Here is a 19,117-nt window from a genome sequence, read left to right on the forward strand (position 1 = left end):
TATCCTTGTTAAAGATTAAAGTGTATTCGTCCAAATACATTCCTGCTGTCTATTTCCCCAGCCTCCAACCAAAAGCATGCATGTGCTGGACAGGAATGCAGTGAAGATTAACATTCAAATTTCTCATGAAATTTTCTTCTGAGAGAGTATCAGATTGATGGATTATAAAGATTAGAGTTGCTTCATCTGGTTATCTTAAGTAAACCACATTTCTTAGTAGTGCTGAACAAAATTATGTGTCTACAAACTGTAACTAGGTCTAATTTGGTCCCCTAATGGAAATGGACACTTTCAAGTGGATGTACTGAGTAGGCTTCTGCATGAGTAAAGAGCATGAGTTAAAGTAATTTGCCCAAATCTAGAACAGCATATCTTAATTCCTCTGCCACCAGGCTGGAGGATATCACTGGTGGGAAGAAAAAATTAAAACAAAGGAGACAAACCTGTTCTTTCAAATGTACTTTGTGAGCTTATTGAGTTTCCAAGCCTTCTTGTGTAGATTTTTTTCACATGTTCAAATATCACCCTTTAGCTGGAATTTTTTGCATAGGTGTATTCAAGTACATTTTTACCAGAGTTTGATGCTTCATGTACCAGGTTTCTCTTCTCTTTCCCTTACTGCACTCCCTCCCAAGAATCAAGCAGGGAGATCTTGTTTGAGAAGAATTCACTGGTATTACTTCTCTGCTGCTTAGGTCATGCTTCTTAGGTGAGCTAAAAAATGACTTGAGAGAAATATATACATTATTCAATTCAAAAATCACTATAAAATGCCCACAAAGTATTAGTACCAGCTACTGGTACTTCCAGATGTTGATCTGATAAGTATTCTTCCTGGTTTAGATCAAGATTGACTAATCCTAAACAGATAGAACGCATGTGTTTTAGAGAAAATATCAATAAGTCTGATATGTTACAAAAATTTCTAGCTCGATCCTGATTCTTTGACTGTTGAGGTTTTTTCTTTCTCATGATGTGGTATTGATGCTAATATTTCAGCACTTACAAGTCTCTTTTGTTGAATATAATTGTCCTGACACTTGTGATTCTTTGTTAGAAGGATTTTGCTGCTTTACAATCCCTATTTTTCTAACATTAATAGATTTTTTTAATCAATGTTAAAATTATTTCTTGCTACATTTCAGATTTTCTGAGTCATAAATCTTAGTAAACTCATGCAATGGTTATTTTTAAAGAAAACATAATGAATCAGCAAAAATCCTTATAATTGTCAGCTGCGTTGATTTCCTAGGAATGTAAGAGCTTGCCCTTCTCTAAAGGAAAAAACCCAAAAAGACCTCCTCCTCAGTCACTACATTTTTAGTAAATTAGAAGTGGGCGTGGCTTTCTATAGCTACAGTTTAAGAGGTGTTTCTTCACTGAAATATTAGAGGGACAAAAGTGTAAACTACAGGTATGTAAGGACAATAACAGATTAATGATGCTGTGGTTAATCGAAATGAATATATATCAGAACAAGATTGTGAAAGAAAATTGGTGAAATATTGGGAAATATAATTTAGAGTATAAAAATAGGGAAAAAAAATGTAAATAACCAATAAGTGGCATGCTTTTTGGGAAGCCTAGAAATTTGCATTTCAAACAATCTGAAATGAGATTTGAAAAGTTCTGTGACTAGTAAACTTGGGCCATAAAATAAATTAATTACATGAGAGAGACTAATGAGGAGTAGAGTTTATAACTAGGCCGGATATTCATAATGGGACATTTAGGCTGTGGACAAATTTTGAAACTTAGAACAGCTGCAGAGTGGTGGATAGATATCCTAATAGTATAGGGGCTAATCTCTCACCTGAGAAAGCTCTGATTCCAAACTTATTTTGTTAAAAAAAAATTTGTAGGAGATTGTCTTGGGACACAAAGCATTGCAGGTCTCCACTTGATGTGGATAGGTAATAACATTGTTAACCATATAAAAAGTAATTTTTGCAGTGTATTAAATATCATAATATCAAAAATTTCACTGGAAATTCGGTTGAAGGTAATATCTTTCATATCATTAATTTAAATATGTTTGTTATTTTTTTGAATGAATATTACTTGTTTTAGTATGGCCTTGAAAAACTAAAAGATATGCACAAACTAAGGGGGATTAAATCTTCTCTTTAGGCATAGCAGATGTATCTAGATCAGAATAAAATAGCTAGGAAAAGCTTATTGTATCTCTGCATTCACTAAAATTATTTTAATTTTGTCTGGAGTTCTCTGATGTCAAGTACTAACTAATAGAAATAAATGAGAATAATAAATATGTCTAAATGAGAAGAAAATGGGAATTAAAAGAATATATTTTGGAGACATGCAAGATGGCTAAGAGTGAAAACGATTGATTAAAAGGGAAGTTTTATCACCCATCACTTTGAAGTGAAGTCATGTAGGTTTTCTTATCACCAGGCTGAAGTTCTGATACTGACATGATTTTAATAATAAACTTATATCAACATTTTCTATTTCAGTATGGTCAGGATTTTACTTCTTTCTGATGATAAATAAAATAACATGGTAAAATGGGTTACATGTCTAAGTGCCTTCCATTCCAGATTTTTGTAATTATTATTTCTCTCTTGTCTAACTGGAAACCCTTTCCTACATGCAAATTAAGTCATAAAAAGAATTATTAAGTGGAATGAAAATAGGTGGCTGGAAGAAGATGCATTAAAAGAGAATGAATGTTGAAAAGATAGATTAGAAGAAAAGTATTCATAACTGCCGTAAGAATCCAAACAAAACCTACTGAGGCAGATCTCTTGAAGGAAAGCAAAAGGAGATATTTAAATGAAGATTAAAATTGCCCATGAGTAAAAGAGTTTTATGCCTTAGAATTAGCGATGAAAGGAGGGCAAGGAACTCTGTTTGGTATGCAATAACTGTTCAAACAGTCTTCTGCATTAATCTTCTCTGTCAGGTAGTTTCCTGATACTGCACCTCCAGAGCAATCCTCTGCAGCATGGATATATACTCAGAAGGAAGACTACAACAGAAAAAGGAACAGATCAGAAGGAGGGGAAACTTCAAATACCTGTATGATAAAAGTATATAAGGCAGTAATAATGAAAGGCAAAATCCGATCTCTCTTAGACTGATTTTGAAAAATATTTTCCCTTAATATGAGCAAAGCCTTCCTGCAAAGCCTGAAGGAAGATTTAAAAAAAAATAGATATGAGATCAACATTTAATTTCACAGAAGGACATATATAGGCACAAAAGTCTCTTCTTTAAGATTGTCGCTTTGCAATTAAAAAAAAAAAAATTAATCTATTATTGAAAAATACATATACATTTACTCTCCTTCAAGGAAAAAAGGGAATTCTATTTTTCATTCCTGCTTCTATACAGCTAAAATACTTTTTATCAATTTTGATTAACAAAATTGAAGTAAAACTGAAACCATTTTGCCTGCTCCCCAAGGACAGTCTGGTATGGCTGCATGCATTTATGACAGTATTCCTTATTTATATGTGGATCAGGTGGAATTTCTTCCATTTAAGTGTCATGCATGTTCAGAAAATGGTTTCTTTCCTAATTCTATGGCAAGATATGCAAATATTTTCCTTTAATTTCAACAAAATCTCACGTGTAAAGATCATTCAGTATGCAATACAGGGGAATGAAGTTATGGATAAATTACTCTAAAGAATTTTGTACTATTACACAAGAAAAAGTTTTTAAAATAGACCTGGGCAATGTACTTTTGGAATCATTTCATGTAGGAATGCAGCCATAGAAGAGCAGCTCAAAATATTTTGAACTTGGGTCCAATTATTGATTTTTTTTTTTTCTGTGACAAAAATGACTGTCTACTTGAAATGTTGGAGTGAAATTAATAGAAGTTGAGGAAATAAGGCAGTAGAGTCCCAGAAACACTGCTGCAGGAGAAGTCAATGTAATTGCTGTATTGCCTTTTTCCCTTCTTCCACAACCTAATGCAATGCTGAGGCATTGCCCAGGGTGTAGAAGATACATGTTCAGTCTCCTTACTTTACCTGACTGCCTTGTTGTCCTTCCTCTCACAGAAATGCTTTAACTGTGAACGTGGAGTATGGATTGAGACAGATTGAACGATCTATAAACTGGATCCTTGTTATGAAAGAATCTGTGATAAAAAGGATATTCGAACCATGAGCTGATATGTTGCACATGAATGTCCTCTAACCACTTGCCAAATTCCCTTTTTTTTTTGTTTTAATCAATAAATATTTAATACGTACTTACTAAGTTGCAAAATAATGTAACAAGAATATAATAAAACAATAATCTGGGGGAAACAAAGAAAAGATTATCTTCTGAATTTTGAGATGATCCAGCTTCTTTAATTCCTTTTGTTCAGGGGCATGTTGAAAAATTATTTATTAGCATGCAAGTTCTAACCAAAAGGTATAATTATTTTTAACATGAGTGAGATTGTACCATGAATACAAAAGACAAACAACCAAAATGTAGTATTCCCTGTTTTAGCTCCACTGGAAAAAGAAGATGATGTTGGAGGTTTGCACCTCAATGATTTAGCTCAAATCTAAAGAATACCTCAGGAGCTAGTGGAATTCATAGCTGTTGATTGGAAGGTGCTGAGTTGCCATGTCATTCCTGAAATAGGTTAAGCCTTGTTCAGCTAAATTATAGTATATATAATGATAAAACTTTGCATCTACTACTCTCCATCTGGCAACTTCTGCTTGAGTCTTGCAGGACTTGGCATCTCCTTAAACAGCAAAAATACATAGAATTAATGCACTACATTCTTTCCCATCCTTTCCTTCTGGAGTTGGAAGAAAATCTTTTGTGGTTCTCAACATTCTGCAGGACTTGGCCTTGAATGCAGAATGTGGACCTTTGATGTCTTACTGAAATAATGTAGAGTGTGAATTTGCTAAATATGATGAACTTGACTGTATAACTACTGAAGCATATTCTGAATACTCCTCCCAAAAATGTCATATATAAATAGAATTGTTTAAAAATATTGCAGGCATTTGGTTTTGTAGAAGAACATTGTGCCTCTCTGGTTTCTTGTATGCTAAAAAGTCAATTATTGCAAACTATCTCTGAAATTTCTGGATCATTACCCATTTTTCATTAAGAAAAATATCCTTGTTCGGATTTTGCTTAGTGTATAATCTGGTTAGTCTACATTTGTAATGTTTTCATGAGATTTAAAGTATCAGTTACCATATTGTTAATTATTATTACTATGTCGTATATTGTTTATTTTACTATCTACAGAAGATGCTCCCATTTTTGTGTGTGAATGGGATTGAATGGTTTTCTAGAATAATAGCAGCTTTGGTATCTGGTAATGATATAAATGAGTATATAGCAGGAATTTACTGAAGAGGTCACTGAATCTGTATATAGAGTTTAACAGTCAAGGATATTCAGAAAATATGGTGGTGATCTCAGACTTCACGTAGAATAAAAGCATTGTCTAAGATCATGACAGCTTTGGACTTGACAGAAAAGTTTAGTAGTATAGTGTAATTTTCTCACAGTGCTGAGAGTTTGCAGGATGGTCTTTTTACAGGTAAAGTACAATAGCATGCCTAAAAATATAGCTGTTCTAATGGGAAAAGATGCCCGTTTTCTCCACTTCTTCAGTGGTACTGAAATTTACTGAAAATTACTGAGGTAATTTCATAAATATGTTCCTGTATTTCAGTTAGAAAATGTTTATTCTCCTGGACATGTAAACCTCAGTTACAGCTATTGTCAAATGAAATAAACAAACTTATTTACTGAGAAAGATAGATAGTAAACCAAACAGGCTTCTACTGCAGGTGGCATTCTTTCCGGAGTTCGCTTTCAAAATATTGGTCAGTATATGTAATTGTGTAAATACAAATAGTGATTACTGCATTTAACAGATACAATGTACATATAATAAGCAATGCTAATTAATATTTTTTAACTGCATAAATATCAGATAATGAGAGTTCAAGCTCATATCTAAATGCTTGTTTCTCACAGAAGACCTTTTTCTCAGGTGTATTGATCTGATCTGATATTATATTACAACTCCTAAAAAAAATTTTTGTAATACACAGACATTTCAAATTGGTGCCTTTCACATCTGTTACATCATATTATGGGTAGTGAACAATGGAATAAAATTTGATTTTTTAAATTTTTTTTTTAGAATCAATTCTTGGATATGTTGCTTTTCTTTTGCATAATGTTTCATGCCTGCTTTTAGAGTTTTGATTTTCAACTTTTAAAGTACTAACATTAGTGAGGTGTATAACACACTTCTTATGGATGGCTCATTGCTCCAGTTTACTCTTCATTAGTGGATATTAAGAGGAAATAGGTTTTAATTTCTGTTTGTCTACCTTAGTTTCTGTACCTCAGTTTATCTTTTGGCCAAATGGAGACAAATTAATTATCTTATCTTGCTTGTAAACTGCTTTATGAAATACTGATGACCAGTATTAGTGATTAGAATTAGTAATTGCTAACACTATTATTGATTTATTTTGCTTTGCTTCTGTCAGCAAAGAGAACATTTAATTTTGTTTTCATGTTTACTACTGAAGGGTGAATTATGATGTTTTCTAAAATGGACAGTCAGTTCCAAAATACCTAGAAGCTATGTTTCCTCAGTTCCAAAATACCTAGAAGCTATGTTTCCTCTCCTAAAAGTTATTTGGTATGTAGAGTGCTTCTACTTTTTCTATCTCTGTTCCCTGCCACACTTTATAGTAGACATTAATTCTCAATTTTGGAGCTCCCTCCAGTCACCCACATAACTTCTGATATCTGCCCACAGCTAATGAATATGAATGAAATGAAAAGCAATCCGTCATAACTTAAAATAATTATTGTGGAGTCTGATGGAAGTAGGCAGGTTTACATAAAACACTGGAAAGTATATTTCTTAAGAACCCTCCCTTGTAATTCTTTGAAGAACAGATGTCAAAATTTGCTGCAGTAATTTCTCTGAGAAAGGAAACTGTATTAAATTAGAGGCATAAAAATCACACAAGAGGAAATACTTAAATTCTTAAATATTATACAGTACTGTGCATATGAATAAAACTGCTTGAATTATTCATTGTGCATAACTCATTGGCTAAATTTAAGCCTTTTATGTTGAGGCACATCATGATTTTGATAGCTTTATTTTTTGATTATTTATAGTACTTCAGTGAAGTCTTTGTAAGAACAAATGTACAGTGCATCTTGCTCTGAAAAATACTTGGCCAAAATGATGGTATAGAAATCTGATGTGGTTTAGAGGTCTATTATAGATCCCCTTTCATAGAAATAGAAAAAAAAAATTCTTCATGTGCATCATAATCAGTAATGGAAAAATTTGCATAATGACCAACAGCACAGCTACAGCTGCTCTTGGGTTAAAATATTTACACACAGGTGTATGAATAGATTTTGGAGTAGGATGAGATGCAGAGCAAATATGGACAATATGATTTCAAACTGGTTTTGAAAAGAAGAAAATGATTGTGGATTCTCAACAGTTGATAATTGATGGCTACTTTTTGAATTTTCTTATTCTATTTAAGAAAATTACTGTAGAACAGTAAAGTGGATGCTCATATCAAGTGGCAGTTTATAAGGCCAATGTGAATAGAAACTGAAAATCTTTATTAAAATACTGTCCACGCTGTAAACATATGTGAGAATCCGTATAGGATCAGTTCACATTAAAGCTTTAGTTTGTCCTGGTGAAGGCCGATGGAAAGTACAAATACATGCCTTCTGATGATAATGCTGACACTACTTGTTTGCTTTAGCAATAATGTCTAATTCTTTTCTAGGCAAAGTTAGTTATGTACCTATAAGTACAAATAATAACCAAGTAAAATAATGAGAAGAAGCATCTTATTGCAGGTTTCTTCAAATGTGCCATATATAAACAAAACTGCTAAATTATTTTCTTAGTGTGGTTACTTCATTTGGGTTAATGACTTTGTGTACTGAGCTTTAACAATAATTAGATTAGTTTCCCAAATTGCAGTTGCTAACATTCAAAGCTGATGTCTAGACTGAAGAAAATACAAAAGATTCAAAGAGTTCAGAAACAAAACAGAAAGTGAGAAACTAAACCATGGCAACTCTGAAAATTCTGGCACCGATATCTACTATTACCAAACATGATATGTGTAAATTATGTTAACAAGGTCTGTGAAATTGTCCCAGCATACTATAATATATCAAAATAAAATGTGAATAGAACACTTTTTGTAACACTTGTACTCTTTCATTGTGATGGTATTAAGTGCATTGCAGGGCCTAATTCTTGGATATCAATGTGCCACCCATTCAGCAGTTAAATACATCGTTAGCAAATATTTTGTGTTCACTGAGATTTGAAACATTCTTTAAGTTTGTGCTGGACTGATACTAAAGTAATTTTCATAGCAGAAGTGGAAGTCAGTAGTTTGCTTTTTCACAATTAAATAAGAAGGTGGTGTAGTTATCATGATGCTGACACATTATCAGGACAGAGATGAAAAGATCTACCCAACATCAGTGTAATCACAGTTCAGTGTGGTTGGGGTCAGGATTTTAATCATAGCTGGCTGACATGATAGCCATGCAGCTACTTTTGGTCCTTGCTGGAGAGTCAATATTACAGCAGCTCTGCTGACTAGTTGAGGAACATTGCTGATTTTCTGCCATGTACAGAAATCCTTCAATAGGAACAGGAATTGCACATGAACAGTTACTGCCATGTTCTTAGGTAGCAGTCTGGATCAGACCTGATAACTCCAAAGAGCCTTTAATGTAACAACAAGCAAATTAACAAGCACTGAAAGCAAGCAAGCATGTTGTGTGTCTGTCTTCAGTGATTACATAACTTTTGCTCATCCTAAACAAAGTATTCCTAGAGGTCCAATATTTGGTTATACTGGGTACCCTTGCAAGTACTATTGAATTTCAGCCCTTTTCCTCTTAGGCATGAGGAAAGAGCATGTTTTTATATGGGACTGTTAAATATATAGCTTGATCATCTTTAGTGAGGTCCTGTGGGTTCATCCCACCAGTATAAGTGGACAAGCAGTACAATTCAATGCTTTTTTCCTATTGCTGTTGTGGCCAGTGATCTCTCTCTCAGAGACCAAATACAACTATTTTTACAAAAGTGAAATAAAAACTGTTGTTGAGGGAGGCTGTGAGTGTGACTTAGCTCTTTGCAGTGACTGACTGTGAGAGACTGAGCCATGGGACATTTGTGTCAAAGATTGTTTGTCTGGGTGAGAATTCCTTCGGCTGGTGATGGGAGTGGCTGCAGGGCCACAGAGACCTCCGATTGGTGCTACAAGGCCCAATCATGCACCACCACGTCATGCAAGAGTTGCATGATCATCGTCTGAGGAGCGGGGCTGGAGCCTCGTGAAGCGTATGTACATGTGCAGAGGGGCAAGCACATGTTGTTGTCATGGAAATTGCAGCCCATGAATGAGAATAAAAGGGACTGCCAAGATAAGCGCTGGTGCTGCCACAATCACCCACCACTGAAACACTGAGAAGCTTGGACCCTGGGATGCCACCCATGGTGGTGACTTTCCTTGCAACTCTATCCCAAATGCTTGCTTGATTTCTGTCTTTTTATTCCATTCTGTCCTATTGCTACTAATTTCTTACTTTTAATAATAAGTTATCACTACTCATTTTTTATTTTATTTTTGATAATAAAAGTTGTTTTGGATGTACAGCATTTGACCTCGTTTGTGTCTTAATCTCACTCTTGGGATCATATCAAAACCTCCCCTGACATTGGATTGGGACACTGGCATCCCAGAGATCTCTGAAGTAAATTCAGTTTTCGCAGGTATGAATAAGGGTTGCTACCTGAGGGATTTAGGGTGTGTACCATCAACAATAACTTTAACTGGGTTTTTTTATTATAATCAGACATCTTTGCCAGCTTCACAACCTTTTTCTCCATCCCAGTCTCCCAGAGGATTTGCAGCAGGCATCTTTTCCTCACTGTTGTGGAGGTTTGGCCCGTTGCCAGGAAGCTGCAGCTTATTTCTGGTTAATCTCAGTCTATTTTTTTCTACTGTTATATATCCATACTGAGATCTAAATGTTCTCTTTCATGCTCACTGTCCCTCTTGTGCTTTTTTAATTCTCGAGTTTTGCTTGCTTTTTCTCTATCCTAATGGCAAAAGCCTAGATCATAAAGATATTTTAATATTAAATGATTATTTTTTTAAAGTAAGACTTGCTGGAATCAGATGGCTGCTGTGCTGCTGACCAGATTGGACCATGCTAATCATTTGGTACCTGGAGCTCATGTCACAGTGTCCTGGTTTCAGCCAGGATAGAGCTGGTTTTCTTCACACAAGCTAGTGTGAGACTGTGTTTTGGATTTGGGATGAGAAACTGTTGATAATGTGCTGATATTTTGGGTTATTGCTGAGCAGTCAAGGACAGTCCAGTTTCTTGTGCTGGCCTGCCAGCGAGCAGGCTGGGGGTGCACGGGGAGCTGGGAGGGGACACAGCCAGGACAGCTGACCCAGACTGGCCAAAGAGATATTCCCTACCATCCGACGTCCTGCCCAGTACATAAACTGGAGTTGGCCGGGGGGCGGAAATCGCTGCTCGGGGACGGGCTGTCGATCACTGGGTGGTGAGCAATCGCTGTATTGGGCATCACTTGTTCTTGTACATTCCTTTGTCGGTATTATCATTGTTGTTCCCTTCTTTCTTTCTGTCCTATTAAACCGTGTTTATCTCAACCCACGAGTTTTTTCCTAATTCTCTCCCCCGTCCCACTGCGGGAGGGGCAGTGAGTGAGCGACTGCGTGGTGCTTAGTTGCCGGCTGGGGCTAAACCACGACACACAGTTAAACACATCCTAGAGCTGGGTAAAACTCCTTGCCAGTGGATTTGGAAATTGTTGATGATAAAACTCAATTTTTTTTTTCCAAGTACACTTGGAAATCTTGCTGATTAGCTATTACAGTATCAATAATAATGCCAATAAACTTAAATTTAAGTTAAGCTTAAGAAATGTTTTGTCAAGTTTATCAAAATGCTATTGGTTAGTAGTTGAAAACACCTACATGGTGCAATGATATGCGACAATAATTAAGTGGGGGGAGAAGGTGTAAGGGAATGCTCCTTACAAGAGCAGGTGTAATGTATATGACAGTAATTGAGACCAGGCATTTATGGAAATTATCTAAAATGTAATTGTATTAAATTTACAGTGTATTTTTATTCTTAGTCCATATTCCTTTAAGAGATTTCTTGACTTTCATGATATTTTTTCTGTCCTTGTCATAGATTGTGAACAACAGAATTACAGAATGGTTGAGGCTGGAAGGGATTTCTGGAGGTCATCCCCCTGCTCAAGCAGGGACACCTAGAACAGGCTGTCCAGTACCATGTCCAGACAGCCTCTGATACAGTAAATTATATAAATAATATTAATACATTTTAATTTACATTCTCTGGAAAAAATAATTACTCCTTCTAAAACAACTTTTAATTCAATAAAATTCAATTTTATACTGAATTTTGGAATGAAGCAAAGAAAGAAAAAATAACAGCAGACAGTGGAAGCAAGAAAAAAGTGTTCTGGACAGCTGGATGAGCTTTGGATGACTGTTGACCGAAAGTCAGCTTCCTTTTTTTTTTTTTTTTTTTGAAGATCCAGATGGACTGTAGTTCTCACAGATATTGTCAGAAGTTTTTTATCTTTGGGTTCACTAATATCCATTTTTGCCACCAGTATATTATCAGTTTCAATTTGAAGTGCCTCTCATTCATGATAATATTCAGGATTATCATTGATAGAACTTCACATTTATTCCTCTCTCAACATGTTTCAGAATCTATATCAAAAGAGATCTTGAACAACTGTCTTTACAGGGCAGTTTCATTGTTTTGCTTTTTTGCCTTAAATTTTAGAGAAGAACAAAGCTAAAGCTGGTTTTGGAAATCAAGTGAAATCTTAGGTGAGTGGGAAAGCAGAGGCAGAGGCAAGGGCATTCCACAATTACTGTGATATACAGCAAAACAGGAATGACCAGAATCGGTGAGATTCAGGGCTATGTTGTTTTAGATATTTTATATGAGCAGAGCTCATGAATCTTTGTCCCAAGGAGCATAAAGGCTGAGAAAATAATGTATAAAAAGGGATTTACAATAATAAATTATTATTAGTATAAATCTAAAATATTTTTACATTTTATATTGCAGATTCCATTAATACTGTATCTTGTAGTATAGTCAGCAACTTAAATGGTGTTTGATAGGGTCACTGCTGTTCAAAATCTGCCTTTGTTGGTTTGAGGGTGTTTGACACTAAGCTACACTGGCAAGCTGGGGTATCTGGCATCTTCATTTTGTTGTAAGATGCCAACAGCCTTGAGAAACATGATCATCCTCAGATTCTAGAATGCCAAACCAGGATCTAAGGAAATTTGATTTCATTTTTTTTTAACTGAAAGAAAAAAATCTCAGTGCTCATCAGTTTTTCATTTTATGTTTAGATGACATAAGATGACAAAAAATTGTTACAAAAAATCTTATTTAATAGTCATATATTCTCTGTGCCTTGGAGACTAACATGTCTCGTTATGATTTTAAAGAATCTTCTAGGAGATTATTTATATTTTGGATTACTAATCAATTACTGAAACTCTATTTGAAATTAATGATTTGTTAGTCTAGAACATCCTAGAACCTTCAAGATGGCAGACTCAGAAATGGGAACTGATGTATAGGACTATTCTATGGAAATAATAAAAAATTTGATTCAGCAAAAAACTTATGAACTAAGGTAATTTAAGTTCCATGACAGTCCCTTTGAAACCAATACACTATTTGAAGGACTTGGAAAGACTATTACTAAGTCTCAAACTAAGTGTTGTTATGTTATTCTAAAAGTGGTAGCTTTCACCAAAAATATTCTTAAACAGAACAGAAATGCAAGACTTTCAGGAGTATGTTGTTGGTTGGATCCTTCATAGACAACATGGTGTTCCTTTTTATTTTCCCCTATTATTTTAGTGGCTCATTTTATTGTAAATACAGTTAATTGTGAGGCATGTTCTGATTTTAATTGGTATTTGACATGATAGTTAAAGCAAGTTACTGTATATTTTATTTTATTAGCATAGAATTACTGTACTGTTAAATCCAGAATAAATAGTGTTCATATTTAAGATAGTCACGGTGTTAATTATTTTACACTGGAGTTTGTTATTTTACACTTAGCAGTAAATTAATTTGGCTCAGCTGATACATATTAAATCCAGATCCTTGTGAAAAATGCTTGCTTAAAATCTTGTTTCAGTATTTTGTATATATCAGTATATTGCTGGTAAATGTAATTAGTTTATGTAACTGAATTAACACCTACCCAAGTAACACGCACAGTTGCTCCTTTTCATCTGTCGAAAGAGATTCCAGTAGAAAGTAGAAATGGCAGTTGTAATTTTCCCCATAAAAGATTGTTTTTTAAAATTACAGAAGTTGGACCATATTTTACTAGATTCCTCTTTAGGGAAAAGTAAGCTTTATAAAAAAAAAAAGTGTGTTTGTCTACACAGGTTTACTCTGTAGAATGATGTAGAATTGAGAGAAATGACTATTAGGTTTCCACATAGAATGTGAATGCAGATAGATTTGTGAGTATGTGTGTGTACACACGCCTACTGCTATTATATGTAAATAGTTTTACTCAGCCTTGTGCATTTTGAAATGTTGGTCAGTTCCTCTCAGTGACCTCAGTCTCCTGGATATATTTTTTAACACCTCACTGTTCAGCATCTCATTTCCAGGAAATCTCCTTCCTGCCTTTTCAGTTTTTTGTTTTTTTCTTTAGGCACGTTAGTGGAATTTGGTACTATGAATTATATGACTGCAATTATCTTTCAGAATGACAGACTGCTGTTTGTTCTTCATTCTGTATCAAAGAATTATTTACACTCCAGAAAAGTTAGGCTTCGTGTGTTACCTTTAATGGACTTCTCAGTGTTTCTACAATAGAAATAGAGTTGTATATGATTACATACCCCTGCTTATGAAAGTGCGATGTGGTACAGACTTTTGTTCGTCCTTTGGCATCATGAACACATTTTCCTTGTCACCTCATGCATTTGATTTTTTTTCCCCAAAGATTACAGACGTCTTTCAAAGACACTTAACACAAAATACTTAAAAAATAAATTAAAAAAAAATTAATGATCCAAAACTTTAAACAAGTAACATCCTTTATGCTATGGGCAATCAAGAATTACTGGACAAAAGACTTCCTTTTCATCAGATAACACTACTGTGTCAAAACCATATTTTAAATTAGCTGACATTTTATATTAGTCTCTTTCAAGAAATGTAGCACATTAAATCAGTCACTTTTTTGTATTATACTTAGGAGGGTATTTTGCATAAATTTGTTCACATGGAGAGAATTCTTTAGCCAACTTGTCAGGTGCACATTTCTGCCCCCTTCTCCTTCCAATTATTTTCACTCTATCCAGGATTTTTCCGTTATCCTTTCTTATTTTGTCATAAATTGTATTACACAGAGCTGAGGAAGTTAAACAAACCTTAATAAATCATTGATTAATTTTTCCAACTGTACCGATGGATTGCCTCTAAACAAAGAAAAACAAAAAACCAAAACCTCAAACAAAAACCCCAAACCAGTGTGAGCTGAAAATCTATTGTCATGGTTTAGCCCCAGCCAACAATTAAGCACCACGCAGCCACTCGCTCACTCCCCCTGCCAGTGGGGTGGAGGAGAGAATCAGAAAAAACTTGTGGGTTGGGATAAAAACAGTTTAACAGGACAGCAAGAGAGGAGGAAACAGCAATGATAACAATAATAATAATAATACTGAAAAAGGAATGTACAAGAACAAATGTTGTCCAATACAGCAATTGCTCACCACCTGGTGATCAATAGCCCATCCCCAAGCAGTGATTCCTGCCCCCTGACTAACTCCAGTTTATGTACTGGGCATGACGTTATATGGTAGGGAATATGTACTTGGCCAGTCTGGGTCAGCTGTCCTGGCTGTGCCCCTTCCCAGCTTCTTGTGCACCTCCTCACTGGCAGAGCATGAGAAGTCCTTGAGTTAGTATAAGCACTACAACTACTTAGCCACAACTAAAACCTTCAGTGTGTTATCAACATTATTCACATACCAACTCCAAAGCACCACACTATACCAGTTATCAGGAAGAAAAAACCAACTCCATCCCAGCCAAAACCCGGACACCTATTTTTATTTCTGCTAGGGGCATAGTATTTACAAGTAAGAAAAAAATGTCTTTTACTTTCTCAACTCAAAGTAATTTTTCCACAGTCCTCCTATGGATCCTTATAGGTTTTATATGCAAAGAAGATGATTTTACTCTATTCAGATATGATATATTTTAATACACACTGCATTCTCACATGTATGGACTTAGGTGGAAAATTTGAACTCAAAAGCAATTTAAGATGATGCATGAAGCCTGCCAGTCCCGCTGCATTGTTTATTGTATTCTGAAAGTTGGTTGGGGGGGAGGCAAGCAAAAAGCCAGAGACGTTGGAGGGAAAAGAGTACTTAGAGGGCATAGAAACAAGGAATGCAAATACATGGCTGAAAAGTCACATAGCAAAAGGCGACTGAGAAAGAAAAGTATCATTTCAACCATATAGTTTCTGACATTTGAATAGACAAAATCACAGCACTGAGTCTATGTGTATTTCAGGGTCTTACAGTTCATAATATTGGGAAATGGTAGCAAAGGAAACAGAGGAGATTGAAGATGTTGGGAATACTATAATTGGTCTCTTAATAAAAACTTAATAAATGTGAACTAAGACAGAGAATTAATATTAGAAGGGGGAGTATTGGACTGATCCATATACAAAGTAAGCCAATGGATCTTATAAATGTATGTAATCATTCAGGAAAATCCACAACTGAAGTACAGCAGAGAGAAGGAAAAACTGTACTTAATAAAGAATTGATTTATTAGAAACCCCCCTTTTTTACAGTACATCTGCATGGTACCAGCAGAAGTGTAAGGCAGGGATTCAGCCCAGGAAAGCTGAGACTGGCTGTAGCTATAGACACAGTAACATGGTGGACCTTGTAACAGGCCCTTCTTCCATACCGCTGTCAGGGAGGTTTCAGACAACTGTGACAACACTGCTACCTGAACATGGGAAATGATGTTAAATATCACCCTTGGTCTCTATCCAGATTGCTTGGGATCATATTACACATACATTATTCAAAAAAACACAACAAAACAACAAAAACACACACACAAATTCTACAAACCAAAATAGAACCACAAACCCAAACATCCACCAAAAAACCCAACTATACATATTTGGACACCATTAGGTCATGAATTGTCCAAGATCCACAGCTATGCATGAGCCTGCTAGTAACAATAAAGGAGTGACACTTCTTTTTGAAAACTTGAGGACTATTTTCTATGATTTCTTCTTAGGTTGGAATTGGTATCTCTCCTCTTTTCTCAACCATTGGGTCATGTTTTCTTAAACAGCAGTGTTTCTGAAAGACATTTTTTCCCTGAGATACACTGAAATAACATTGCAGCAAAATCCCCCCAAAACAAATAACAATATGAGGGTTCTCTTCCCTATACATGTTAAATTGAGTTTCCCTGAGCTCTTGCAATATGGGAGGTTGTTCTTACTGCCCAGTGGCTCTGATCTTTCTTGAAAGACTAGGCAATGTTCTTTTGTCTGTCACATTGACATCGATAACAGCTGACTTGTGTGTCTCCCAATATTTGAATACGAGAAAGATGTCACAAATCGGTACATGCAGAGAAAAATAAGTCAAGACAATATTCTGCACCACCCCCAGACTGCCATTGTTTACTATTACTGTTCCCTTTGGAGGGGAGTAAGATGGTGAAGTATTTATCTTCTTTTCAGGCATAACCTGTTGTCATTTAACTTTTTAAGAAATGCTTCAGATAAAATATATAACTGGCCTTTGCTCATTTTTGGGTAGTGGTGGGGTGATGGCAGCTGTGCATTACTCTGTCAGTCATACTCCTCCTCAACAAATGAGATGCATTTATTTATATAACCTGTGTTTTTGTTTCTTTTTAACAGTAACTTATCTCTAGTCATTAGTTTCACTTCATTGCTATTTATAACACTGAAAGCAAGAGTCTCTTCAGTGTTTCCTATGTAAATTCCAAATTGATACATTGGATTATAAAAAAAGAAACAAACACCCAAAATAAAACCCCAAAACCCTGCATCAGCCTAGGAACAGGCACAGAAGGTCTGCATAGAAACAGGTTGGAAACAAAGTAGGTGTTTTGCTTTTACATGACAAAAAACAAAATAAAACATCCAAAAAACCTAAATCTTAATTGACTCTCAAAAGTGTTGTGGGAATAATCAGTTTTAAAATATTTACCTTTAATACCAAATAAGCCTTTCATTTTGGAAGGAGGAGCTATTTTGCCAGAAGTAACTCTTCAGGATGATTATTGTGATAAATTCTTATTTGTATCGCAGTAGCATCAAGATTCTGTAGTTTATGGATAACTTGTGAGAAGTGATCAAGAAATTTTGGATTATAAAGATATTGGTTTAATATTTAGTGTCTATTTAAGGACTTATGTAGCAATTTCATGAATGCATCTAAAAAAGACTTATAAGGTGTGTCTTTTTTCTTATGGAGAAACTGAGGTTCAGAGAGGTGAAGGTCCGGTAACATTTGGCAATGCCAAAACCAGAAGTTAGAGCATTGGATCAGCACAGTCATTCGTCCATGACACCATCACATCCTGAAAGATTAAAAAGTAAGTGAATAAATAAGGAAAGAAAGAGACTGGAAGAATTGAATGTTATGCTTTAGGATGCTTTGAAGTGAACTCTTTCAAGCCAGTCAGTAATGCAACACCTCCATCCTAGCATGTCATACATCCTTTGCTCTGACTAGTCCATGCAGACTATGAGTTTCTTACAGCTCTAGTACAGATGGTGACTTTGTAGTTCAGTCTGTAGAGACCTAGTCATTCACTTCTGGAGGCCTGGGAATCAATCCCCTCTATGATGGCCAACATATCATTGTCACAGTAATCATAGTCAGTCAGAAGAAATAGTGATGTTAACAGTGTTTTTCATCAAGGACACTAAGGAACACAAAGGTTGTGTAAGAATAGGGGGAGGCAGAGCATTCTTTTCATCACACTGCATCTGCAGGTTATCCAGTGAGAATCTTGTTTGTTTTATTAATCAGTACAAGGGCAGTACACTGTAAGTTCATCTAACCAGAATTTGAGCAGCATAGCAGATTTGTTTAATGGAGATAAACTATAGAAAACCATGGTAGAATAATTGAGCCTTGAAGGGGGTTACCTTATTTTTAAACACTATGACACAGAGTAGATTATAATAACTTTGTTAAGCAGCTTCCATCTGTCTATATTTTTGTAGTGAGGCTATGATGACCATATATTAATGCTCATAGAAGCATCTCTTCCACCAACACTAGCAATTGCAAACTGTTTATTTGTTGCAGCAAGCTGTGATATGGGAAAGTTTTTGTGTGAGTGTTCCATAAAGCAGATGAAGGATTCATTCTCTGTCCATTTAGCAGCAAACAAGAATAACAGAATATTTTAAGTATTCATTGAAAACGGTTTTGTGCTATTACATATGTCCCCTCCCTGGGGACTCCTATTTGCTGTATCTTTTCAAGTTTTGTTTTTGTCAAGCCTAGATGGTATCTCTGTCATACTTGAACTGCTGAGAGGATGCCACAGCCAAATATTTCTTGTTGTGAGGTTGAAGATGATGATGTACAGAATTTGTGAAGTTAATTTATAAATGGTGGTGCCATTCTATACTCAGTGACAAATCAATAGATCGAGCTCATGCGTAAGTAGTCCATAAGATAAACTAATTTTTTAAATTAATGTTTTTTTGTCATGCCTCATACCAATATAAAAAAAATATTCTGAATCAGTCATAACTTTCATTTGAGATTAAGTATATACACAATCCAATAAGTCTTGTATAGAGTCCATAAGATTCTTTTCATAAACTGTTGAAAAGAGGCTAGTATAAGAGTATTGATTTCCCCTTGTCCCCACAACCTTCTCTTTTCTGGACCTGACCCAAAGATAC

The sequence above is a fragment of the Phaethon aethereus genome (assembly GCF_964289735.1).
Source record: "Phaethon aethereus genome assembly, chromosome: 10".
Taxonomy (NCBI): domain Eukaryota; kingdom Metazoa; phylum Chordata; class Aves; order Phaethontiformes; family Phaethontidae; genus Phaethon; species Phaethon aethereus.